Raw genomic sequence first — 18,515 nt, 5'->3', positions numbered from 1 at the left:
GCTCTCCTTCTAAGAAGTTTCCAGTGATGAACAAAATAAACGTCAAAATGACAAAACAAAGTTTTACACATTTCTAAGACAGACACTGAAAATGAAATCACTTTGTTCCTAAGAATTAAACTATTATTGTATATATATTGTTTTCACAGCTTCATTTACAGGAGTCCATCATCCTGATCAACAAGCTGTTTTTTTTGCTTTAGTAACAACCACTGCCAAACAGCCAAAAATAAATGTAGAAATTAGCTAAATAATAAATAAAAATAGAAATAATGTCAACTAAATTTAGACTTTGGTTTATAGAAATAAATTAATCAATGAAAATAGAATCATTCAATAAATCAGTGTAGAATTACAGAAATAAATAACTTATAATAAACACAAATAAAAATCTAGAAAAACAAGTAAATGCAAAGTGAAAAAAGATAAACTGAATATCTAACTGCAGAAACAAAATGTATAGAAAATACAGAATCATATTTATGTACTTATGTATTAGTTTTGGTTCATTTCTGAGCTGCATATTAAATAATGTTGAGTATAAAAACAGAAGCGCCGATTAGATGGAAGCTGCTGCAGGAAACGACGACGTGACCTCAACAGAAAATATTTACCATCTGACCCAAACTAGGAGCTAAAACAGGTAAAAAGTCAGCGATGTCTGTGCCAGTTCTTCCACACAGATGTTTTCTCTATAAAACTCTGTGAGCTCGGTGCTGCTGCAGGATGTTATGCAACAGGAAAATGGGCGCTCGCTGAGGTTGTGCCCTTTATATTACCAGGTGGAGGTTTGGGGGGGTCGAGTTTAGCCAAAGTGCAGACTGAACACAGAAAGCCATTTTCACACAACTTTCCTGAGAGGTTTTGGGGGGGTGATTTCACGCAGACGTGGTGATGCATGGGATTAGCACTGCACTGATGGCATTAATTAAATAAAGAAGTTCAGATGATGGCAAACAGCTGCTTCGCGCATCCAAACTCAAACACGTTCAGATGGGTTTCCAGGAAAACCAACGTCAGCGCCTCCATTTGCACGTTTCACTGTAAACTGCTGCTGGAAATCTGGATGAACATGAAGGAAGTGATGCTAATCACTGCAATCATCAGCTGCTCTGTGCTGCAGATAAAAAGCTTTGAACATGAAACCTGCTCAGCTTTTACAAACATGCTTGATTTATTAATGATCTGATTTTAGAGCACAGATCCAGAGCGGTGTGGACATTTCTGAGGAAACTTTATTTTAAATGTTATAAAACAGAGTTTGTATCAGCATGATCGACCTGCTCCCTGCAGAGCCTACACTAAGGAAACATTTAAGTCTGCGGCTCTTGTCAGTTGTTTTTACACATCATCAAACAGCACAACAAAAAATTAAAGATGTTCAAGAACCAGATTGATGCCAGGTGAGCTGATACGTTCACTAGTCAAGATTAAATTATTCATGGCAGTGAGTAAATCAGGTTAAATACGAGCTCTCACTGGCTTAGCCTTCACTACTTTCTCTTCATGCTCTCAAAGCTCTTTGAAACTCTTCATGTTGAAACTTGCATGTGGATTCAGTTTGTGCAGACTCCTCAGGCCTCTGGAGGATCAGCTCAGGAGCAGACGACACTGAGTAATTAGTCACAGTGTAATTAATTCTTCAAAGGTGAAGAAGCAGTAAGGAACAGACTATTTTCAGCTTGTTTGCTGCATCAAAAAGCTGATTTTACAGAACTGCTTGAATTTGCTAATGAGTAAGAGAAGGAGAAAAATCTTCATATCTTTCACATGTTTCTGTCATCACAGCTGAAACATAGTAATCAGCAGAGTTACAGCTGTGTTTTTATGGTGAGCAGAAACAAACCTGTTAAAGCCACCGAGCTCTACTGCTGAACAACACCACATCAAGCTGCAGATGGTGAGGACAGGAAGTCAGAAACAGCGATGGGACAGAGAACATGACCGATTTTCAAAATAAAAGCCCTCAATCAGACTAGACACTGTTCCGGATGTGGTAGGAAGCTAGAGGGATCAAACCAAGTCTCAGAGACCGGTCTATTCAGCAAAAACAAAAACAAAAGTGGAACCAACAAGTTCTAAAACTGCATCACACAATGAAGAACAAACCAACTGCAGAAGTTACACTTCCTACCTGCAGATGCCCAATGTGTGAGTCTGACTACACCAGGCAGCTGCTCCTGAACTTTGAGGGAATCAGTCATTCTCTGTTTGGCACCATGTTAGTGGAAAAGCCTTTTCACCGTAAATATCCACGTAGAGGCTGAGGCTATGACCACACTCTGCCAGTAATGGTAAATGGACTGATTCTTATACAGAAGTACTCAAAGCGCTGTATACAACATGCCACATTCACCCAATCACACCCATCCTCACAAGCACTGACTCTAAAATGAGTGCTTTTCTAACGACATTCACACACATTCACACTCTGATGCATGCATTGGAGAGCAACTTGGGGTTAGTATCTTGCCCAAGGATACTTGGCATGCAGACTGGAGGAGACAGGGATCGAACCACCAACCTTTCAATCAGTACGTGACTTGCTCTACCTCCTGAGCTACAGCCACCCCAGGCACATTCTTATCTCAGGGCACTAGTTTAATAAAAGATGCTGAAAAAATAAATGGAGATGATCAGGGGCTATGTTTGTGTTCTCAGAGCTCAGATTCTGCTTTGGCTCCTGATGGGAAAACACCAAGGCTATTTTTAGTTTTACTGTGTTTCCAGGGGAAGGTATTCATTTGTGCAAACCTGACCACGTGCTGGAGTTCAGTTTCTTATACCTGCATTGTTTGGTTTTCACACCTTTTAAGATTTCTCATCACCTGACTCAAGGCCAGAACCTTGAAATGGGCTTATTCTGCCGTTTCTTGTCATGTTTTTCATGTTCAGTGCTAACGTTCATATTAAACACAACCAAAGTTTCTAATAATGTGTGTGATGTCATAAAGAGTTACATCCTTCTATTCAAACCTTCTGTTTGTGAAGGACAGAAAATCAGAAGAAAGAAAGGTAAAAGAGAGAGGAGCTGTGAGGAATCCTGAAAGAAAATCTGAGATGATGCCAGCTGTCCCGCCTCCACACCAAACAGCCAATCAGCATCTGAAACAGGGAAAACAATGAGCCAATCGTGGCAAGCTTCCTGTTTTAGCTGTGTGGAGGCAGAGGTAAGGTCGTGTCCAAATTCATGGGCTGCATCCTCCTGAGGACCCGGCCTTCGCAGTCTACGTGGGCCGGGTCCTCAGAAGGTCGGGTAGGCCAGAAGTAAACGGCTGTGGAATTGGACGGTCTAGCCTTCTGATTAGCGTCACCACTGTCTCAGTGGAGTTTGATAAACTCGGCCGTCTGCTCCTTGCTATCTAAAATATAACAGGACACTGGAGTAAATTCTCGACCATCTCACACTTCTGTTTGATGTTTATTCACCTGTGTAAAAACCAAGGAGGAACCCACCCGGGGGATTAATAAAGTTTTATTTTATCTAATCTAATCTAATAACTTTAATCTCAGCCAAACTGATTTAATCACGAACAAATAAAACACTGAAAAAAGCCAAACAATAACATTTTTAGGTTATCTAAGTGACTTATATATTATGTTTAACCTGAGTAGCGAAAGTCCGCGGTGATCTGAAAATGATGTGCCGGGAGTTTGCCGTTCTCGGCGGCTCCAGTGACCCTCGAGCTCCCAGCTGGCTATCGAGCTGGTGGATAACAGACGTCTCTGAAAACGTCAGAGCACTTTTGCAAATATGTGATATCTTGATAAACCGAGCAGATATTTGAAGTTTACACAGCCTGAAAATATGTTAAAAGTTTATTTTGTGACCCAGAAAGAGTAATAAGAGTAATATTAAAAACTTAGTAGCGGCCGACATTGTTGAAAACTGGAATTGGCTGGGCCGCGCTATGAATTCTGGGATATGGTGGGCCACGAAGGATACACCCGACCCATCCTTCAAATTCGGGGAAAAGGAGGACACATTTGTCGGCTGCAATCAGAGGAGTTGAATTTGGACAGCCTTTGTCGCGTTGCTGTGACGTAATTGGCCTACAAATGCGTCCTCAGGAGGATGCAGCCCACGAGTTTGGACACCCCCTCTGTGTATTTTTCTGTTTAGGGCTCTGGTGGGTGGAGTCAGAGACACCCACTGTGTTGAGCCGTTACTGAAGCTCAAACACTGTGAAACGTGTAGCAGAAATATAACTTACAGGGAATATATTTAGGGGAAAAGTCACCAAACCGTGAAGCTTAATTTTATTGGCAATTGGAAATGTGCAGTTTTTATCTTCCTGGGGCTCTAAAGTCAATCTACTCCAGTCTAAGAATTGAAAACATCAGTCTGAGCCCCTGTGGGGAGGAGAGGGAGACAGTGAGGAGTGCCTGGGTTCCCACAGCCCCTTAAAGCTATGTGATAGTCGATGGAAACAACACCAGTGCTGTGTGCTTCATTTCTGTTGCAAAGTGTCAAAACTGCAATTCTGCAACTTCAATTCTAGGGAAGAAAAACCTAAAAAGAAGCACAGGTGCTGACAAGAGATGATGTTTGGTGTAGCACAACCCGTTAACACTCCCGAAGGACGTCACAGTATCACCAAGCATCCTCGTGGTTCTTCAGGCTCGACTCTTCCGGGAAACACAGCTGTTTGGATAATTCATTCACTGATTTGGAAGGAAATCAGAGCTGAATCCATAGGCAGACAGATACTTGCCAACAGGTATCTAACAGGGTGAGTGCACCGACTGTGTGGTTATACAGGTTTCCTTGTTTCTGTCTTCAGTCTCTCAGTCGTGCTGTTTCTATGGTTCTTGAGAAAAACTGGAACCCATGCTCTGCATGTTGAGCAAAGCCATGTTTAAATAAACACTCTCATTTAGTGAGCATGTCCTTGTACCTGACTTTATCACTGCCTGAACGTGGCCTGATTTGAGGACTTCTGTAATTTGCAGTTAGAAAAACAGGGCTTACTTCTGTCTCCGCTGTAGCTTAAAATTGTCATCCTTCCATTTTCTTAATTGTGTTGTGCAGCAGTGACCTGTCGTTATAAGGCCGATGATGTAAGGCATACAAACAGCTCTAGCCCAGCTCATTTTACTCAGACTTTCAGCACTCATTCCTGCAATATCAAAACGTTTCATTTGCTGTGCGTAGTTTGTTTTATGAGTCACAGCTGACTGAGGTGCAGGTAAAGGTCTGAGTCTTGTTGTAGATCAGTGCAGGCCCCTCTGAAGCCTCCACGTGTCTCTTGCAGGTAAAAACAGGCCCATGCTGTCCCGCCACAGCTGACAGGTGCTCTGTGTATGTTGGGCCGCAGCCTGAGGAGCGCTGCCAACTGCGACCGGGACGCTGATTTGGCAGGAAGAGAGCAGAGCTGCGGTCACGCTCAGATGGAAAAACCATAATGAGCATAAATAAGCAGGAGAGCGCTCGCTGTGCAAACACTGCTCTGCTGTTCTTTCCCTGTAAAAGCAGACGGTGGTTTCTTCACGTCCTCTGACACACCCGGACTTTGCTTCCTGTTAGAAGTCATCCCAACCAAAATATGAACTTTTCAATAGCAGCTTTATTTCCAGATTTGTAGAGAGCACTGAGGACACCACAGCTCTCAGGTTTCACCTGGAATGAAACACCTTTGGATTCAAGATGATTGACTTTCTACAAAGTTTCTTAGAGCTTGGAGAACTTTCCACTGATGATGAGACTATGAGAAAGCTCCTGTTTGTGGACTTTAAAAAATGGAAAATATTGATTGTACATGGACACAGATCAAACAGGACAGATAAAAAAAAAATCACGTTCAGAAACAATAAACAATTTTTAAAAAACGTAAAGTTCATGTGACAAAAAGCATTCAGGACAACTTCACAACCTGCTGTGAGATCTTGGTGATTCGTCATCAGCGTCTTTAAATGGCCCTACTGCAGCGGACTAATAAAACCACCACCAGATATACATTCAGATGTGTAGATGTTGGTGCCCAATTAGAAAAAAAATATTAAAGAACTGATTGCAAGAGTGAGGGCACAGTTTCCAGTCCATTATTTCCTCCTGGTTTATGGAGTTGAACTCGGGCGACCTTTCTCTGAAACGTGCACCAGGTGTTTTGCATGTTAAAAGCTTTTCCAGCCTCTCTTGAGTATTAGTGTTAGGACTGTCGTGCATAAGCCTTGAGTTTTCTTTAATTTTACTCCAGCTGCCACTTCAAAGAGTGCTCATCCTCACTTGCAGTGAAGCGTAATCCTCCAACAAACAGCTGTCTGTCAAAGCCTTTAGACCACGATCAACCTCTCTGACTAAAACTGTGGATCAGAAACTTTTCAGCAGCCCGATCAGCTTATTTCTACGAGGTAGGAAAAGTTCATCTGAGGCCTGAAAGCTCGAGTCACTCTTCTCCTCTCTGGGTTTAGTGGTTGTAGTTTGTCTAAAGTTTCACGTCTTGGATCTATTTTTGTTGCTCCGGTGAAACCTGAATGTCTTCAGAGATGGAACACGGCGCTGACCTTTTACGGATTGATTTTGAATGGAGGCAGGTGGGCAAGAGAACGGTCAGGATCTGTAATGGATATGGAGTTTTTAAACGTGGCTGTTTTTCCTGTTTGTGAACAGGAAAAATGAGTTGGCTGCTTTTCATTAATCTTAACAATGTCATGTGTGAAATGTCAATGACGGATATGCCCAAAGATTGAATTTTAAAAGTCTTTAAAACGAGCTCTGAGAGCTAAACACAGGCTCTCTGCTTTGAATATTGAGTTTCTAACGTTCCTCGTACTGAAACAGCTGAGTTACAAAAACAGCTGGTCTCAGATTTCTTTATTATTAGGGATATGTGCTCCAGTTGTGAACTTTCTCCTTTTATTGTGCAACCAAACTCAGTGTATAGTCTCTAAATAGGTCAGTGGGCCCATGGCAGGTTTACTGATAATCAGATGCAGTGATTAACTGATCATCAGCAAGTGTGATCACCTGTTTAAAAGCCGAAGTTTCTGTAAGCTTGTCTGGAGTGCTCAGATCAAACGTCCCAGCAAATTCCCCCCAAAGTCAAACGGTGCAATGCTCACTGCAAAAAACCCAAGAGCTCCTTGTCAGCCTCTACAGGCCTCAGCTAGCAGGTTAAAGGTAGTATGAGTATGGCTTCTCTTAAAGAGAACACATCAGCACAGCTCAGGTTTGCAAAGCTGCATCTGAATAAAGTACAAGACTTTCCTGAGCAACACCCTCTGGACAGACGAGACCAAAGTGGAGATGTTTGCCCATAAAGCACAGCGGTGTCACAGGACCACCGAGTGAGGTCATTGTCTCCAGTCGTGTTAGTTAGCTTTATTATTGCAGATACACTAAGCTACTGACGGTGACTCTTATTGTTACCCTTTCATTATCAAACTGTGTGACTTATTTTTACAATTTTATGTAAAATGATGTCAGTAGACTGCAGCTCATGGAGCTCAGTGACTTTTTTGGATGGACCTGAACCTCCAAAGTGCAAACTGGTGATCGAATCAGCTGCATGTTCTCCACACGGAGTAAAGCTTGTTTGGCTGCAGTGCTGTTTCTTGAAACAATTCAAATGTGGAAAAAGTCAAACTCGGTACATGTGGTACTCATTAACTCAACACATCGGGCCAGCCGGCAGTTTCTGGCAGGTCAGACGTGCAGACGCCTCTTTCTCCCCGATGGTCCTCTGTGAACCCGCTGAGCTGTTTCATCAACAGAAGCTTCAAATCAATAAGTTCCTCTGACACACTGACATCCTCCTCATCAGCGTATCAGGTGGCACACAGTCAGCTTGCAGCTGTTAATCAGGGACTCCTGTGAGCACGTATGTAAATATGACACGTCTTTGAAGAACCAGATGCACTTCTTTGATGTTTTCCTGCACATATCTGACACTGTTTCTTTTCCTTTTTGTTAGTTTTATCGTCTGAAACATTAATGTTAGGGTAATTGTAGTGCATTGGGATTTTGGGGAATTCTGGGCATGAGTGAAAACCAGAGGAAATCCTTACGTTACTGAAGCTCATCTTCTTGTGTGCCTGTCCATTGTTTCTTCAATGAAAATTGTCTCCTGTTACTTTGTATTCGAGCCTCTCCACTAGTTCTCTTTCAAAGAGTTAAAACAGTGACAAATAAGCTTGATTTTATTTTGGGATAGTGGGCAGGGTCACATGGGAGAGCAAAGATTTTCTTGTGTTGTGAACAAAAATAATAATCTGTTTTTCTTGTGATTATAGTAGACGTTCTGGAACTTTTGGCTCCAGAATCTAAAATCTGGGAACTTTCAGGGGAATTAAAGAAGACCATCCCTTTCTCTGCTTTAATTGTACTTCAATCACATGAAGTAATGTGGACAATACAAAAAAATGATGACCATCCAGTCAAAGCTGAGACTTCCTCCCAGACCACCTCCTCTGGCTTCTCAAGGACACACAGTCGTCCCCAATCCAGCTTTAAGATGGACTCTCCTGGGTCTCTTACTGTCCTGGGTCTGCCAAAGGACCTCTTCCAGGTATTATTTGGAACTTCTCACCAAAGAGGCATCCCGGTCAGCTTGCTCCGTTCAATGTGAACTACCAGCTCTATTCTGAGCACCTATTAAAGGAGGTTTATCTTCATTGTTTGTATTAACAGTCTCATTCTTTTGGTCACTACCCAGAGCTCGTGACCACAGATAGAGTCGTAGATCAACCAGTAAGTCAACTGCTTTGCTTTCACACTCAGCTCATATCGGTACAGTATTTACATCACTGCAAATGCTGCTGAAACAAACTATCCATCCCTTTTCTGTGCTGCTCACCCAGAGGGCAGAAGCTCATTCTCAACCTGGAGAACTGATCTCGGACATGGAGGTGCTGTTTCTCATCACAGCCGCTTCACAATCCAACAGCCAACAAAGCCAAAAGCACCACATCTGCAAAAGGCAGACACGAGATCCTGAGACCAACAAACCCTCCACCCTCTACCCCATCACTGAACCTAGAAATGGTAGAAATAGAAACGGTAGTGGGCAGGCTCCACCAAGAACAAGTCTGTTAGTTAAAGTTACATTTACAGAGATGCTCTAAAGAGGAAACAACAAAAGAATCACTGATTGTATGTATAATAAATACAGCAGCTCACAGTGCAGCTGACGGCACTCATGTCAATTATTATTTAAGGTCATATCCAATACATTATCATGTATGACGGTGATCAATGAAGCTTTTTTCATAACCACCTCATCTTTATCAGAAAACATATTTCATCAAAACTGGGTCTGATTTCATGAAAAATGAATTCCAATTGGTGACACATGTCACCAGCCTGTTAGTTACTCTCTGTGTGTGTGTGTGTGTGTGTGTGTGTGTGTGTGTGTGTGTGTGTGTGTGTGTGTGTGTGTGTGTGTGTGTGTGTGTGTGTGTGTGTGTGTGTGCGTGCGTGAGAGAGCAGTAAAGTGGCCTTTAGTCTCTGTTTTCTGTTTCATTCTCAGAAATAAGCCTTTCTGCTCAGCAACAGTTGAGCTCCCCGGAGGCTCCGTGTGCATAATCCTGCTGTTTGTGTGACGAGCTGTTTGGATTTCAGAGCTCTAGACTTTTGCAAAACAACATTTCTAGCAAATCTTTCGGGCGTGCATGATTTAATGACTGGACTTCTTTAGATATCAATCAGTGGTTAGCTCTTTAAGTCTTTTGTCTCTGGTTAAATTCTCTCTGTCAAAGAACCTGGTTGACTATAATGCTACCTCCTAACCTGAGGCCTAGACCACCAGTGGGGCCCACATGCATAGGCGCTGAGCTTCTTTACTGCTGTTTCATATGAAAAGGCGTGTAGCCATGATACCCACTGGTTTCTGGGCTCTATGCTCAAACATGGTCCAGAGGTCCGTTCAGGCTGAGGTGAAACCTAGCAGACAGCTACAGCCACCTGTGTCACCATCCACCTGTCAGTCAAAGAGGCCACGCCCCTAATGATGCAAAGCTTAAGCCTAAATACAATTTAAACAGTTGTTATGAAGAAAGAAATTATCTATAGAGACCAAACAGTTTGTGTATCAGGCTGTAAACATGTTTATTTGTGTTGTAAAGTTTTAACATTGGAGTCTGTGGGGACTCACTCACTGTTGCTTCTACTGGACATCAGAGGAACTGCAGGTTTTGGAGCTTTAAAATCAAAGAGATGATTTTTCAGCTTCACACTGACATCTTGAAAATCTTTTAAAACAGTGTGAGAAAAGGAGGAAGACCACAGAGGAGGTTCATGGATGTAGCGAAGGAGGACATGCCAAGGCTGGTGTGTTAGAGGAGGATGTTGGGATAGGAGTAAGCAGATGATCCGCTGCGGAGACCCACAAAACTAATTCTGTCTGTTTGAGAATCCTGCAGTAAGTCTTCCTTCAGAAAGTTGTGATTCATTTTAATGCATATTCAGCCCTGAAAGCAGTCTGTAGACATCTGGGAAAGTTTAAACTTCCTCTTTGATTCCAAACACAAAGATCCAGAGTAAATTTGTTGGAAATGAAATGAGAGAATAATGTCCTACAAACTCCACAACTACCACCTAATTCAAAGTGCTGCAGGACTCTTGTTTTAGGCTGCTCTGGCTTTAGCTCTCTGGACCTAATGAAGTGGCAGCTGAGTGTAAGTTTACATGCTTTCTACTGTCTGAACTCTTCTCTCCTCACTGAGCGTTAACCTAAAAAGCGGAGCGCCTCGGGGCTCTGGCTGCTCGCTTACACGGCTCTGATAAAGTCTGTGAAGGAGGTTTGGCATTTTGCTGCAGCCTTGCATGTTGTTGTGGAAGCCATCTGTCATCCTGCATGGCAGGGGTTGAGGATAGCCTGGGGGGCCTGGGGGCCTTAAGGCCTGGCCTGGTCTCTCTGATCCCTGCGTGGCATTTCCATCCGGCCGTGACCACCTGAGCACCGCGCTGTGACTGGCTGCAGCCAGAGCAGGTCGGAGCCGAGCAGCAGATCGATGGAGTAACCGGTGGATGATGCTGGGATCAGGCCTCCGTCAGTCCCACTTTCTTTCCTAATCATGGTGATTACTCACTTTTTAGCGCCTTGAACACCATGTCAAACAGAATGATTTCATTAACAATCCATCGGTTCCATTCATGCCTGTTTTTTCTTAAAGGGTTTCTTATTGTTTTCAGAGCTCTGACGGCAGAGCCGTGGGGATATTTTTAACCCAACTCACACTGAGCAGCAGAGTAACCCCAGCACAGCTTCTCCTTTGTCACACTCACTGAGGGATCTGTGAACGCAGTGTTAACGGGACTGGCTTTCCCTCACTGTCTATCACAGCATCAGATGTTTGTTACAGATTTCTTAACAGCACATCCAGACACCAGATAAAGCACACCCACAAAGTGGCTCTGCAGTCTCCACAGAAGGTAGCAGCATAACAGGCATTTAACATAATCCAGCATACAAATTCCTAAGGAATAAAAGAAGATACTGTACAGCTGTTTGGCATTTTACATTCTGTGTTTAGTACTGTGTCACTATGTTAACTTAGGTTGGCATTTTAGCAATGTTTTATTTATGCCATGTAAGGATATATAAAACATTTACAATAAATAAAACCTTCAGCAGACATTAGAAACATAACTCTGTCCAGGCCCAAGCAGCCAAAGGACACACAGGTACAGGTGAACTCCTCAAAGAGTGCAGAACAATTAAAACAGGTTGTAAATAAGTCCTGCTTAAAAGTGTAACTACTGTTACAGTCACACTAAAGAAAACTGACTGCAGACTAAAGTAAGGCAAAATGTTAATGTGACCTGGTCAGCAGTGAGCTGTTGTCTCACTATGACCTAGGATAGCAATGAAACAGCAATAACACAGTTTATGCTGGAATGTGGTCAAGTAATCTGCAATCTGTCTGTGATAACACAGCAATTATCTGGGATAAATCAATAAAAATCAGAAATATGTTGCTGGTTTCAAACGTCAAAGATTTGAAACAGAACAACCTTGTTTTTATTTAAGAGTATAACCAGAAGACTAGCAGCTGACTTGAGTCCCGTGTTGCAAAGAGTCACACTGCAGTCGAGCTGAGCTGATCAGGCCGACTCATATGATGATGAGAATCTGTGCTCATCTATTAATTACACAGTAGTTATTTGCAGACCTGCTCCAGCCCATCTGATGCCGATTCCAGTCTTGCTGAGTCGGACCACAGTTGTTTGGAGACTGGTTGCCTTCCACTGAGCAACCTGTGCAATTACCTTGCAATCGAAAGTGTCCAACCAGAGGTTTAGTGTGTGGTTTGTCAAGAGTTGGTCACTGAGAGCAAAAACGCAGTCAGCAGGCAACAAAGCACTATAAACACAAACCTCAGACACAACATCTAAACTCAAGAGAAAAGAAATGCCCACCTTGCAGTCACAGTATGGTTCAGTCCACTTTCTTGGCCTCAACACCAGCTCCATCTTCATCTTCCTGTTTCAACAAACCAGGTAGGGCGGAGCAACAGACAGGTAAGGGTACACTGTGGTGTCAGGAACGTTGTTTGCTGTGTGATGGCATGGGAAACAAAGCTTTATGTATTATTTCTAAAGTGACTGTAGAGAGGATAAATATGATTTTGCATTTTAAAAAAATACAACAAACAGCAGATGAAACACACCTGAACTGATTAATCGGTTTAAACCAACTGAACACCATAAATATTATTTACCACACACAGACAACAATTTCAGGCCAAAATAACTCAAATTTACCAAATACCAATTCAAGAGTTTCATTTTTTAAATTTTACTGCCAAACATAATTTTCTGAACACATTCACCAGGTAGACCTACAACGTTTAATGTTATTGCAGGTCTGTGAAGGTCCATAAAAACCAAGAGCATCCACAGATACGGTGACCTGTGCAGAACAGGTCATCGTGGTTCATCATGTTCTCCTGATTGACATCGTGTGCAGTGTACAATTCACTGCTAGTGTTTGTGTGGCTGGATGAACAGATGAATGCATGAATGAATTTTTTAATGGTTGATTATATGAATGATTTTATGGCTGCTGGCTGTATAGAGGATATTTGAATATTGGATGCATTTTCATTTGGATGGTTGTTTGATTGGATGATGTATGAGTAGGCGGTATTTAGATGGATGGATGGCTATTTAAAGTGTCAGTTTCTTGATGGGTGGATGATGACTGGATGATGTATGGGTAGTTTGACATTTGAATAGTTTCCTGAATGAATGGATGGATTTTTATGAGAAGGCCGTTGGAAGCCATCCTAAAGCATGACGGAAATGTCTTCAACATTTTGGGACCCAGAAGAAGTTTCCATGCAGGACCAGCTGTCATTTGAATTTGGCCATTTAAAGTTGCAGGTTGAAAAAAGAGGGAGTCGAGGGAGTTAATGGCCCACCTGATTTAAAGATGCATTACTCCACCCAGAGCAGGTTAATGCACCTCCGGAGAATTGGATGTGCAGTCCATGGTTTCACCTTATTGATCAGTACACTTTCATCATGCCTGCTGCACCCTCGGTCCTGCACGTACTCAATAAAGCTGTGACAACACATGATGACACTGAATGACTGGTGACTTTGACGGATTGTATGTCTGAGTCCGGACATGGAAACGCAGCAGCATTTCTCTGAAGGACGGTCGACCTACACATGATTTATTTCCCTCCATCGACTGATGGATCAGTGAAATGTGACACTCTGTCAGATGACGCCAGAGAAGAACATTTTCAGAGTCTTCAAATGTCTTTAACATTTTAATTTCATGCAAATGATTTTATCCCATACAGCTGTCTGTTACAGTTAAACTGGAGGAAACGCCTCTGACTAAAACACTCTGGATGGGAACATGTAAAATTTACAGAGAAAGGCTTAAAATATACTGATATAGCATCTGATGCTTTTATCTGTGGAGACATTTATTATACAAACTAAACTCTTAAAAATAATCTGTCTAATGTATGGAATTTTTTTAAAGTGATTTAATAATGGCAGGAAAAAAAATATAAAAACTACGTTTTTAATTTGTATGGTAAATATTATCCAGGAATAATGCAGAGCCATGTTCTGTACGTGTTTGTTTAGTCCATTATCGAGTTGGGAAACAGCGACCTCTGTGGCCGTACTGGTAATTACAGCCCTGTCCTTTAAAGCAGCAGTCCCCAACCCCCGGGCCACAGACCGGTACCAGTCCGTGAGTCGTTTGGTACCGGGCCGCCAGAGTTGAGGCTTGGGTGTGAAATTTATGGTTTTCAGGGTTTTTATTGTTTTTTATCGTTATTGTTTATCGTTTTTATAGTTAACTTGGTTTCCCTGGCTCTTTTCCCGTGTGTTATGAATAAATCTTCTTATTTATTTTTTATTTTTTTGGACCAGTACTGGTTTTATTTTGTTGTATTTATCCGCAACACCTTAAAGGCCGGTCTATGAAAATATTGTTGGACATAAACCAGTCCGTGGTGCAAAAAAGGTTGGGGACTGCTGCTTTAAAAGTCTGTCGCTGTGCCACTCTGATGGAGGAACAAACAAAATATCATCATTTTAATGCTCTGTGAATTGCATCAATAAATCAAATATATCTGTAATCTGATTGGCTGTGGCCAGTTGGTGAGTTCCTTGCGTGTATCGCTGCTTTTACTCTTCTTTATTACCTAATGTGTGGCTCCCTGCTGTGGGCAGACTGATGCATCGCCCACACCAGGTGAACAGGTCACCTACCCGTCCGCCTCCGAGTCTCCTCCACCACACATACATCTTCCCAAGGCTTCTGCACCACCTCATCCTAACAGGCTGAAGAGCTGCAGAAGTTAAGAAAGGCTCCACCTCAAACTTTCAACCTGCTCTAGCGTTTGTTGTAAGCATTGCTTCAGGTGCTCCACTTTGTTTCTTCCCCTTCTAAATTCCCACACGCTTGTCCTTCTGAGTCCATGCCTCCTGCACAAATGAGTGAGTGTACGGCAGAGAGAGGGAGTCCTGCAGAAGTGTCTCTGTCAGCTGGAGGTTTTCCCCGCAGTCTTGTGTTAGAAGTGTAAAGAGGCAGATTAGAGTCAGTGTGGCTCTGAAGGACGCTGGCTGCAGCGCAGCTTTGATGTATTCTCTCACTAAAACGGCTTTGCAGTAAATAAACGTGCCAGAAAAGAAAAAGAGAGCTGGAAAAACCACTTTCGCGCTGGCAGGGAGAAGTTCTCTGGATACTCGGCTAACTGAGCACTCAGTTTGTTTTTCCCGTCCTGCAGAGCCCTGTCTTTGGCACGTCTGCCTGTGTTTGGATGAGGAACAGTTGGACGTGTTTTACTGACCTGGGCAGCTGCCCAAACATGAAACCCAGAAGAAAAGCCGGTTCCACGAGCCGTGCAGCCCACATACAGGATTATATTTAGTGTCTGCACAGAACCTCCGATTCTGCCACTTTATGCAAGTTACAGAGATTCTGAGACATCATCTCCATAAAAACATTTTTCACATGTTTGAAAGTGCTCTCAGTGACTGTGTTACACAAGCTGAGACACAACCACTGCAAAAGGAGCCACTTTATAGTTTAAGTACAACTTGTCTGATTTTTCTTCTTTACAAAACAGCGGCTACAACGTCTCCTGGGACTGCTCTTTATTTTAAACTTTAGCTTTAAGGTGTGAATGATGATCTGTTTCTGAGGTCTTTTCTATCCACATCATAGATAAAGTGTGTCAGTGCTTTCCATTAAAATTCATACCTCTGTGGCATTTATCAACTTGCCAGCATTCAAGAACATTCAGAACTAGAATGTCTGACCTGAAGAAGTCCACCTCTCTGGCTGTAAACAAGACTGAGAGTCTGCAGATGTGTTAAGTGGATGCCGACCAAGGTCACTTTGAGCGAGCCAGAGAAATCTGCGAGGACGCGAAGTGATTTAAATCAAAAAGTAACAGAGCTTTAAAAAAAGGAAAAGTGTAGCACCTTCAGCTGAAATGTGAAAGTCTAAAGATTCCCAGCCCTGCGTTCACCCTGAAAAATCTCATTTCAGCTCTGATCTCTTTGGTCGCCAGCAGGCCCTGAAAAATTTTAAGTGACGGCTGTTAGGAAAAGAACAACTGGGTGTGACATGAGAGGCGGGAGGCTGCAGTGTCAGCTCTCCGTCACTGTTTGTTGCAGGTTTAGGATGAAGGAAGTCAGAGAAACAGATCTGATCCCCGAGGGCCAATCTGTCCCCTTCACCTTTCATCAAGAGTTTCTCTACAAAACTTTCCACCCGGCGAGGATGCAAGCGAAACCAGAGGAGGTTTGGCAGGAATGCTTCTGTCTGGGTTTGGATACTTCACTCACCTCACTGAGTGACCTTCAGACAAGTCAATGCTGATGAGGAGAGAAACCATCTGACTCCATTCAGAGGGAAAACAGTCTAAAAATACAAGAATAAAAGTTTTGTGTCCCAATCAGACACGTCAGCGTGAAGCAGTCTGAGTTTCCTGATTTAGCCGCCATTTGCCTGAATTATTCTTCAACCTACACATAGACTCTGTGAAACCAAACAGAAAAGCTAATCTTCAAACACAACATGTTTTACTTAAAAATGTCATATACATTGGGTTGCACTGAATCACAGCTCAGAGACTTTCTGCTCAGTTTTCTAGTAAATATTTTTCTCCTGCCACACCTGGTCCCTCCATGGTTACAAGCCAGGTTTCCATTTCCTGAGGTTCTTATTTAGGTCCACTTAATGAGCTGATCAAGTAAAAAATAAATTCCTCAAGTCCCTCAAATATCATCAGGACCATTAACTGCAGAAGCAACATAACAGCGCTTCTTCATTAGCCCAGTTGTAGAACAAAGGAAGCTCTGTGAGGCTCATGCTAATGCTAATCTCCAATCTTTAAATTCAAATGACAAACACACATATAAATATACAAATTCTAGATTTGCTTCTTTCCAACAGGTCTGGGCTCGTTGTGTGAAAGAAATAATGCATTAGGCATCAGTTTTTCTGTGAATCACCTGTATTTATTCCTTTACTTTGACAAATCTGCATAAAGTCAGCCAGGTCCTGGTTGGACCACATGCTGCAAATGTTTTTGTCTGTGTGAAACAAACAGGTAGATGTGCACAGTCCGGTGAGTCTGGACATCATGTTTCTGTTTCCAGCTAAAAGACTCACTCTGGCTGCTCGCTTCAGCTCTGCATGCTACGCTGCTGGATTTGTTGTGTTTTGGTGCTGGATTGTTGCTTTGGTTTGCCTCATGCATTAAAATGTAATTTTCACTCCTAAACAGCTGATCATGCCGCTGTCCCGTCTGCTGTTGCATGAGCTGAGGTATAAAAGGACATCTGTTCACTTTTTTTCTCTCCGTCCATGATGTTTGAAATTAAAGAAAAAATGCAGCAAGAAACAACATGTTTGATTAGTACCTGTAATCTGTATACTGAATTTAGTACAGTGATCTGTTACACAGGTGCTGGGGCATGTCTTACTTGGAGGAGAGCTGGAGATCCTGTCTGTGTCTGTGCTTGGACTGCTGTACTGCAGTACAGACAAATGTAATTGGATTACAGTAGTGCATTACTTTGGAGCACATTACCTCATATTGGCTCATATTGCTTCATATTTGTCCTTCTGTGACTGCCAGCGTTAAATAAATCAGCAGGCATTTCTGGCAGCTTAACTACATATTTTACTTGATGATCTAGCAGCTTGTGGAGTCTGCAGGTCTGAGCTCAACAGTTAAACCTGACTGACGTTCCCTAAACAAAGCACGACAGCGAGCTGAGAGCCGCGGCCCGCCAGCGTGGTGGGGAAAATGGAGCAGCAGTGGTGGAGAAGTGACACATGAATTTTCTCTCTGGGTGAGGCTGCTCGGTCTGGGAGAAACCCAGCAGCTGAAATCCTCCCAGGCTTTGTTCTTTCAGCTTTTTTCTCCCAGCGTGACGTTCAAAGACAATAACCAGGACACTTCGCGTATACGAGGTGGCCTACATACTGATTCATAAAGCAGCCTGGGTCTGAATGCTGTTCAGAGCTTGTTATCTGTGCATTCACAAAAGCCAGAAACATTTACATGAAAATGCGATGGAGCGAGTTCTCAGCAGCACACACAGACCTGCTCAGCTTTAGGCTTTAATAATTAGAAGGAGCACCTGAAAGAACTTCAGCTGTGACGGTTGGACGTCAGCCTGAACAGTGTTACAGTCAGCTGGTAAATATATTTACTCTGAAATGAAATTAACGTGCCACACCTTTGAAAAATGAGTCGTTATTTCCCTAAAATACCTGAAAATTGGTTTCCAGTTTAGATAAGAGCTAAAAAGCCTGTTTACATCCTGAATGGGTGTTTTTGACTCGGAGCAGGGAGGAGGCTGTACTGAACCTGCATAACCATCAGGAACGTTACGCGCCCTGAGTCTGGGGGCTCGCTGTGTGTTTGTGTTCTTCTGACTGCTTACACATGTTTACAGATGTGATGTGACCATCTTTTATATCCACAGCGACCTCACCCACCGCTTTAAGCACCTCCATTAAAGCCGTAGAGAATCACCTCCAGTCGAGGACTTACTCATGTTTCTGACCACAAATGACCACATG

Source organism: Pelmatolapia mariae, linkage group LG17 (genome assembly GCF_036321145.2).
Source record: "Pelmatolapia mariae isolate MD_Pm_ZW linkage group LG17, Pm_UMD_F_2, whole genome shotgun sequence".
In the NCBI taxonomy this organism is placed as follows: domain Eukaryota; kingdom Metazoa; phylum Chordata; class Actinopteri; order Cichliformes; family Cichlidae; genus Pelmatolapia; species Pelmatolapia mariae.
This window is presented reverse-complemented; position numbering follows the sequence as displayed.